Source organism: Micropterus salmoides, unplaced genomic scaffold (genome assembly GCF_014851395.1).
Source record: "Micropterus salmoides isolate LMB-PRFRI ecotype aquatic unplaced genomic scaffold, ASM1485139v1 Ms_hic_scaffold_9, whole genome shotgun sequence".
Taxonomy (NCBI): domain Eukaryota; kingdom Metazoa; phylum Chordata; class Actinopteri; order Centrarchiformes; family Centrarchidae; genus Micropterus; species Micropterus salmoides.
Genome location: NW_024044681.1, coordinates 24,151,863 through 24,159,731, shown reverse-complemented (window position 1 = coordinate 24,159,731; position 7,869 = coordinate 24,151,863).

Genomic DNA, 7,869 nt, shown 5'->3' with positions numbered 1-7,869 from the left:
TGTTGTCTTTGAAACCTGATGAACCTGATTAACTAATTCAAAGGCGTTTCAGAGAATTTGCAGTACATCCAACCAGCCTCACAACCGCAGACCACGTGTAACCACACCAGCCCAGGACCTCCACATCCAGCATCTTCACCTCCAAGATCGTCTGAGAGCAGCCACCTGGACAGCTGCAACACTTGGTTTGCATAACCAAAGAATGTCTGCACAAATTGTCAGAACTGTCCCAGGGAAGCACATCTGCATGCTTGTTGTCCTCATGTGGGTCTCGAGCTGAATGCAACTTCGCATAGCCATTGAAGAGGAGTGGACCAACATTCCCTGGGCCACAGTCAACAACCTGATCAACTCTATGTGAAGGATGTGTTGCACTGCGTGAGGCAAATGATGGTCACACCATTATTGACTGGTTTCTGGACCCCCCCAGACCCCACCAATACAGTGAAACTGCACATTTTCAAGTGTCCTTTTATTGTGGCCAGCCCAAGGCACACCTGTGCAATAACCATGTTGTCTGATCAGCATCTTGATATGCCACACCTGTGAGGTGGATGGATTATCTCGGCTAAGGAGAAGTGCTCACTTAAAACAACAATATTTGTGTACATAGAGAAAGTCTTAGATCTTTGAGTTCAGCTCATGATGAATGAGGGCAAAAACAAAAGTGTTGCGTTTATAATTTTGTTCAGTGTATATAAGCTTTATCAAAGCTAGCGGAAGGTTGCAATATGAAGATTAAGCAGGCAACTGTTTCGATCCTAGATTGTCAGCAATCGTGTTTGAATATAAAACTGTCCAATCTAACTGAGTTAATCTTTGAAAAATGATCAACATTATAAAATAATCATTGTGATGACAAATGAAATGTATGCATGGAAACATGTTGACTGTAGGTTCTTCAGCATGTCCAAAAACGTGAATTAACTTAATGCGTTAGTTCTGCAATTCAAGTAGTCAATTATTTAGTTACATGGGGAAGGTATGCAAACCCGGTTATATGTCAGTTGTCATGTGTAGCTCAGCTAGCGAGATGGCAGAGAACAGCCTTTACATCATGGAAGTAAGTAACTAAGCATTGACCTAGTTAACTGGTTGCATGTTGAAACATGATGTACTGTAAGCTATACAAGCCAGTACACAGCACCACATTAGTACGCTACCACTACTTCTACCTCTTTAACTACTGTAAATGCATACCACACCCTAGCAGGAACCTCCTAGCAACTAGCCTGTCTTTCGACCCAGATAAAGGTTTTTACATTTTCCTTAAGGTGTGACATGGCAGGCAAAAACATTTTTTCATGCATTGGTTAATTTTAAAATGTTTACTACTTTGCTTCCTTAACATATCTTCTTTCAGACTAGAGGGGTATAAAATATACATTTATTTTGCTACAATTTGAGTCTGTAGATTTCTCCTAAAAGTTAGCATTCTACTGCAACATGTCCTTCGCCTATCGCTGTCTGCACCGTATCATCCTGGTACCATTGGAAAGCACTCTCTCTCCTGCACAATGCTGTCAGATCCAAATATGGTAATTTCCTTTGTACCACCAACTAAACGTGAAAATACAAAGGGGGATTTAAGCTAAGCGTGGAATCTCATTGGCAAGTGTTGATTTCTGACAATGTGATTGGTTTAGATGCGTCATGTGACACTTCCTGGTTTAGCTTTCCGCGGGTGACTCTGTCTGTTTCTGTATGTTTTATGTGTGTAAGTGAGACTGTTGAGACATGCTTTTACTCAGTTATCAGTTTTGAGGTGTTATATAGTGGTGGTGTTAAGGATTTGTGTCGATATTGGGTCTGTAATATTGATTCTCAATGAAAATGTGTAGAATTGTACAATACTTTTCTTTACAGGCTGTGTTCTCATACTTAAAGCCTAAAATCTCCACTTCAGTAGCGCTTACAGACACCAAACCAGTTGTCTTCCTGACTATATTCTGAAGGTTTTTACAGAGGGGTTTGTTCATATATCATTTATAGCCTGAATTATAGAACATTTTATTCCCCAAAACAGGTAGAAAATTGTTATTTTATGAAATGATAAAGAGAGATATCCAAAATGTCCTCTGTAAAAACATTTGAGTATAATGTGTCAACAAAATAAAACAATAATTTTAAACCTGATTTATGCCAGTGTTCAGATTTCAGTTCTTGAAATAGATGCAAATTAGCGCATATTTCATTATACTGCCTCATTTGCATATTTTAACATAATATTTCAGAAAATTCAAAAAATGTTTTCTTAATGTAAGTAATCAACTTGGAAATTTTCAGTGTGATATCTATTAGTAAAACTTATACCCTATTCATCTGCTGTGTCTCACCTTAATTGCTGTTTCACTGATTTAATGGGCAAAATTCTCATTTACTGGACATTTTTAGGGATGAGTGGTTACAGTAAACAAACTCTGTCTGTTAAATTAGTTAATATGTGACTTTGTTTACTAGTCCTGCTTTACTTGAATTGTACAGTGAACCTGAAGTAAAGCAACTTAGTGAACCTAAGTAAAGCAAATATAAAATGCAGCACAGTGTCAAATGTGATTTCTGCGTATTTTTCCTTCAGGATTTCAGTAGTATTTTTTGTAAGAAACATCAAATAATAGTTTCTTGAAGAAGCACTGGCTCTGAGTTATCCTGCTGGATAGATTATGATAGATATATCCATGTTACCATGAATCCATTAATTTAGTATTGAGACAGAACAGAAAAAGGGGGTAGACAAAGTTAGAGAGAGTGATACAAAAAGATTAGAGGATGGAGAGAGAGACTGAAAACAAATAAGGAAGCAAAGGAGGGATACTGTAAAAGAGGCGATACCCATGGTAACCTCCCTGAGGCATGAGGACCACAATCCCTAACTATTAAATCCTCTATAAAGAAGGCTACTGTATAGGACCTTCCATTTCACCCAGCCATGAGCTAATATATCAATTCTTTGCTGTGTATTTTCTGTTCTTCATCATGAAATATGATCATAGTCTGTCACAGTATGTAGCAGCCCACACACCACATCTAAGAGCACAGGGGGCTCTGTGGAGAGAATCCTGCTCCCACAGCCATGAGCCCATACATCATAGATCCTGTAAAGTAACACTGTCCCCAGTTATTACTCCCTTAGATGGGGAGGGGGTGCTCTGTTTGGAAAAAGGCAAGCTTCAAGAGCAACAAGTGAGTATATCTATGACCCTTCGTTCAGTATTTCTTGAAAGGGTGGTCTTGGTGGACACAAGCAAAGTGCCTCCAATAGATTGCCAAGAAACTTAAATCCTTATGTGTACTTAGTTCTGTTAAAATAAATCAAACTTTTGGGTTTTCTAGAGATGGTGCATTTCATGAGTCAGGTGACCTTCATGAGTCAACAATAATGAATTCTTGGTTAACCCTGTGAAATTGTCACAGTTTGGTTATGTTTAGGCACCAAATTATTTGGTTAGGTTAAGGGATAAAATTAGTATGTTAGTTCAGTGTTCTATGGTGCAGAGGCATATGTTTTTCTATTTTGGGATTTTTTAAATAATAGGGAACTATAATAAACAAACCATAGCCTTTATGATTTACATTATAATTACCTTTAGAAATAATATAAAAAAATTAAAATACTTTATTATCTTTATTTGTCTCACATTACAACAACATTATACAGGTAGTCATATATCAGTGCTTATATGTGTAAAGCAGGGACAGGCCACTGTGTATCATGAAATTCTTAAAGTCCAACCAGACTAAGTGATGTTGTTGGTCATGGAACCAAACCTGTACGTTTGTATTCTGTCATTCATAGTACAGAATTGCCTTTATACCAAGCATAAGATGAATGAAGAACCTCTGTAATGTCTATATGTGTGACCTCTCACAGGAGACTCTGTTGGTGGAGAGACAAAGTATGCACTTTGCAGCACAGCCACTTTCACCCCTGTGGCCCATAAAGTCACATCGTCCTACTATCACTGCCTGTGAGAAGCCATACATCTTGATCTACTGAGCAGTGGGGGAACAGCAGATGTTTGGGGAGTAGGCTGGAGTTATGGCCTGAGGGACTGCCGGCCAAATTGTTGCTAAAGTATATCATTTGTCTATAGACATGAGTTAGAGTTTTTGCTGTGCTGCTTTTTTTTGTTTTGTGTTCCCAAAATTTAGTAAGAGTGTTGGGATCTTAATAGGAAAAGCCAAATATTAGCATTCAGTAGTGTTTATTCAAATTTAAAACAGTGTCCTCGACATTCCACTTTAGTCTTGCCTGTGGCTCTGACCATGAGTAAGTTTCTACATACAGTTTAGAAAACTGAGGGAAAAGTGGTTGGAGCTGTGAGGCTATGTTGCTACTTTGCACACATATGCCAAGACAGACTCAAATAGCTATTTGCTATAATGCTACTGTTATGACCTGGCTCAAAAGGCCACAACAAAAGAGAGACTCACCATGGTAAACGGTTAACATATGTTTATTTGACGAAAATAAGCCAAATCAATAGTTACTTCAAATTAACATATGTAAAGTATGAGGTATGTAGTCTGTGGTTTCAGTAGTGTCTGTGCAGGATGATGGTTGCATGAATGTATGTGTGAAGGTGTTGTAATATGCAAAAACAAGATAAATACCACAAAGCAATAGTCCAACCAAAGAAACCCAAAGTAAAGGGGAAAGCAGGAAGTGGCCCGCAGGGAGGTCTGACCTCGACAGCAGCTCCTTGCCGAATGAGAAAACCATATACTCTACAGGGCAATTAGCCCAGGTGCCCAGAGCCACTGCAATCAGCCCCTCCTCCTCCTCCTCCTCCTCCTCTGAGAGAGACAGGCCACACTCATGACCCCACAGGGCGTCACCCCCCCCCCCTTTTGGGGGACCCAAAAAGGGGACCCCGAACCTACTACCTACAAATACACAACAAAAACATTACAGAACCAACACTCTGGCTGGCCACTAGTAAACCAGAGATAAAATTACACAACTCAGCTGGGACACAAGACAGAGCATCCACCACAACATTATCCTTGCTTTTGACATAGGCTCCAAACCACACTACCAGATCCGGGTTTGCAGAACACAAAATGAGGAATACTGACAACTGGGAAGTTGGGGGTCAAGGCCCTGACCTAAAGTTCACATGAAAATGAGCAACCGAAGCTCATCCCAAACGAACAAGTTGGCCTTCTGCTAGACATAATATACCAAGATTCCAGCAACCAAATACACACAAAACGGAACTATCACAAAAGCGCTAAACCAAAGTAGCACACCAGAGTTTCCTCCAAACAAAGGCTCACTAGCCAACCTTGTCGTCCCAAGAAGCACATCACAAGGTAACAAAGCTACAACCAAACTCATACTAACCAAACAAGCTTGGAAGTTTTGCTCTAGTGAGATGGTGGCAGCAAAGAAGAGAGACACCCGGAAAGAACCCGTTCACTTTTAGTAATTATCAGTCCCTCTAGAGATGAGTGTTTCTTACTAGATATGCACCAACTCTTTATCAGTCCAGGGCCTGTAGTTTGACAGTGGTATCTCAAAACATTATCAGCACACACAATAGCAGCTGACAGACAGCAGTGTTATCTGTAAAACTAGCTGTGAATAGATTGTGAAAAATGACCTAATAAAAAGTTGTGTGGGTTGGCATAAGGTGCAAAGGTGGTTGTTTTATGGGGATCAAGATCAGCCATGTATAATATTTACGACATACCATCAGTATAAACAGGTATACTACAACAGTGCCTGATTGACAAACTCTGTCTTACCTACATCTCTTATCTCTAATGATGGGGGTTTGTCAGGTAAAACAATCTTTTGACCTGGCATTTAATATACAGAGATTTATTTACATAAATGAGTAATTATTTTGTATTGTCTGAAATCACTGTAAAACTTGTCTCCTCTAAACTCAGTTATGAATCTTTGGTAAACATGAACAGAATAATTTTTTCATACGTAAAACGCAGAATCAATCTGTTATAAACCAAACTGTCATCAAGCCAAGTGTCATTAAGCATTCCACCTGTGACATTTGGCTGAATCATAATTGATTTGGGCATGTTCTGTATTTTTGAGATAGGGTAAACAGATGAAAATCAAAGGAGCCATACGCTGAGATGAAGCATCTGCCAATCTGACATTTAGTTGGCTCACTGTCTAACCACCCGCAAAAGGTCTGTTTGTTTGCATGTCTGTTTTTCTGAATTGGCACATTTGTCTGCACAGAACTGTCTCTCTCTCTCTCTCTCCTCTGTGTGTGTGTGTGTGTGTGTGTGTGTGTGTGTGTGTGTGTGTGTGTGTAGAAGAGCCCCCAGCTCACATAGGCAAATCTTGGTCTCCCAAAATGTAGCTAAAGGAAATGATGTATTAGAATGCAAATATATGCTCTGTGGAAGAAACGTGAGAGAAATGCCCTCCAGCCACAAAAGTCTTACATGAAGGAGACACCCCTATAGGCAGTTGTTCTCTGCACTTTGGCTACTATAAATATGGAAGTGGCAAAAGAGCTCATTGTCGGCTGAGCCAATTAAAAAATGCTCTCATAGCAAAAGGTACAGTATGCCCCAAAAATCTTTTATGTCTGAAAAAAACGTTTTGTTAAAGCACTGGCGACCTGTCCAGGGTGTACCCCGCCTTTCGCCCAATGTCAGCTAGGATTTGCTCCAGCCCCCCGCGACCCTGTACGCAGGATAAGCAGTTGACGATGGATGGATCGATGGATGGTTTTGTTAAAGCAAGGAGATGTACAATATCCACCGTACATGTATGGTACATTTTGTAATTTTAAATGCATCTATGTAAGAGTATGGGTTATCTCTATCTCTATATCTTCATCTGAATGGGACAAAACAGTCACCTCTGGCCTTGTTTTGTTGGAGGTGCTGCCCATGAGTTTAAAGGTTCTTTGAGGAGGTTGTGATGTCTAGTTTGGAGCTCTTTCGTATGAGTGGGTACCCATTTAGTTTTTCTTCTCTATGTGCCTAAGGACCCACATGCATGCGGGTGACGCGGTATGCACTCTTGCCAATGGTGTAACTCTATTCCATTGATCTGCTGGTGGCAGATATGTAGCAATGCACCAATCAATGATACACAAAATATGTTTTGGTGAGAAACACTGAATGTAAAACAAAACTTTTGTTTGTTTACAAGAAAACTCCAAAGGGCACCTATAAACAAAGTGGCACTTTGTTTCAACTTCTCAAACAAGAGGATCTATTTTTCTCTATTTTATATGAATTGAAAGTGAAATACCTTGTGGTGTGTGGCAGGGCAAAACAAGCTATGTTACTTTGAGCTCTGTTAACTTTTTCCACTATTATTATTGAAAGTTTACAGATTGAACAACTAATCAATTAATTGAAAAAAACCCACAATCATTAGTTTCAGCCTTAGTGAGTTCACACATACATGTGGAAAAGAAGCAATAGATAATTTACCTACAACTGCTGACATACATATGTTATTGGATTTGGCTTTGGGCTTGCATACTGTATGTATCTGTTGGCTGAATGTTCATGCTACACTGATTTTAATTTTAATTTTGTGTGGGCCGGTATACATTATGACTTATGAGATAATAACCAAAGCCACTTGAATACTGAGTGCTCCTCATTCAGTCTGCAAAGCCTTTGCCAGTAACATAAAATCCAAGTTACTTCACACAGAATGCAGAAGCTGTGAAAGTTGCTTTATGTAAATGGAACCCCTTCTTCTCTTTAACTCAGTTCCCTTACTTCTTCTTTCATCCTACATATTTTGCCTCATTACAGCCTTTTTGGTCTCATTTTGGTTATTTTATTCCCCCTTCTTCTGCCTTTCTGTCTCTGTTTCTATGACTCTCACCCTCCCTCTCTCAGTTCCTCCTTTTCTCCCGTCATTCT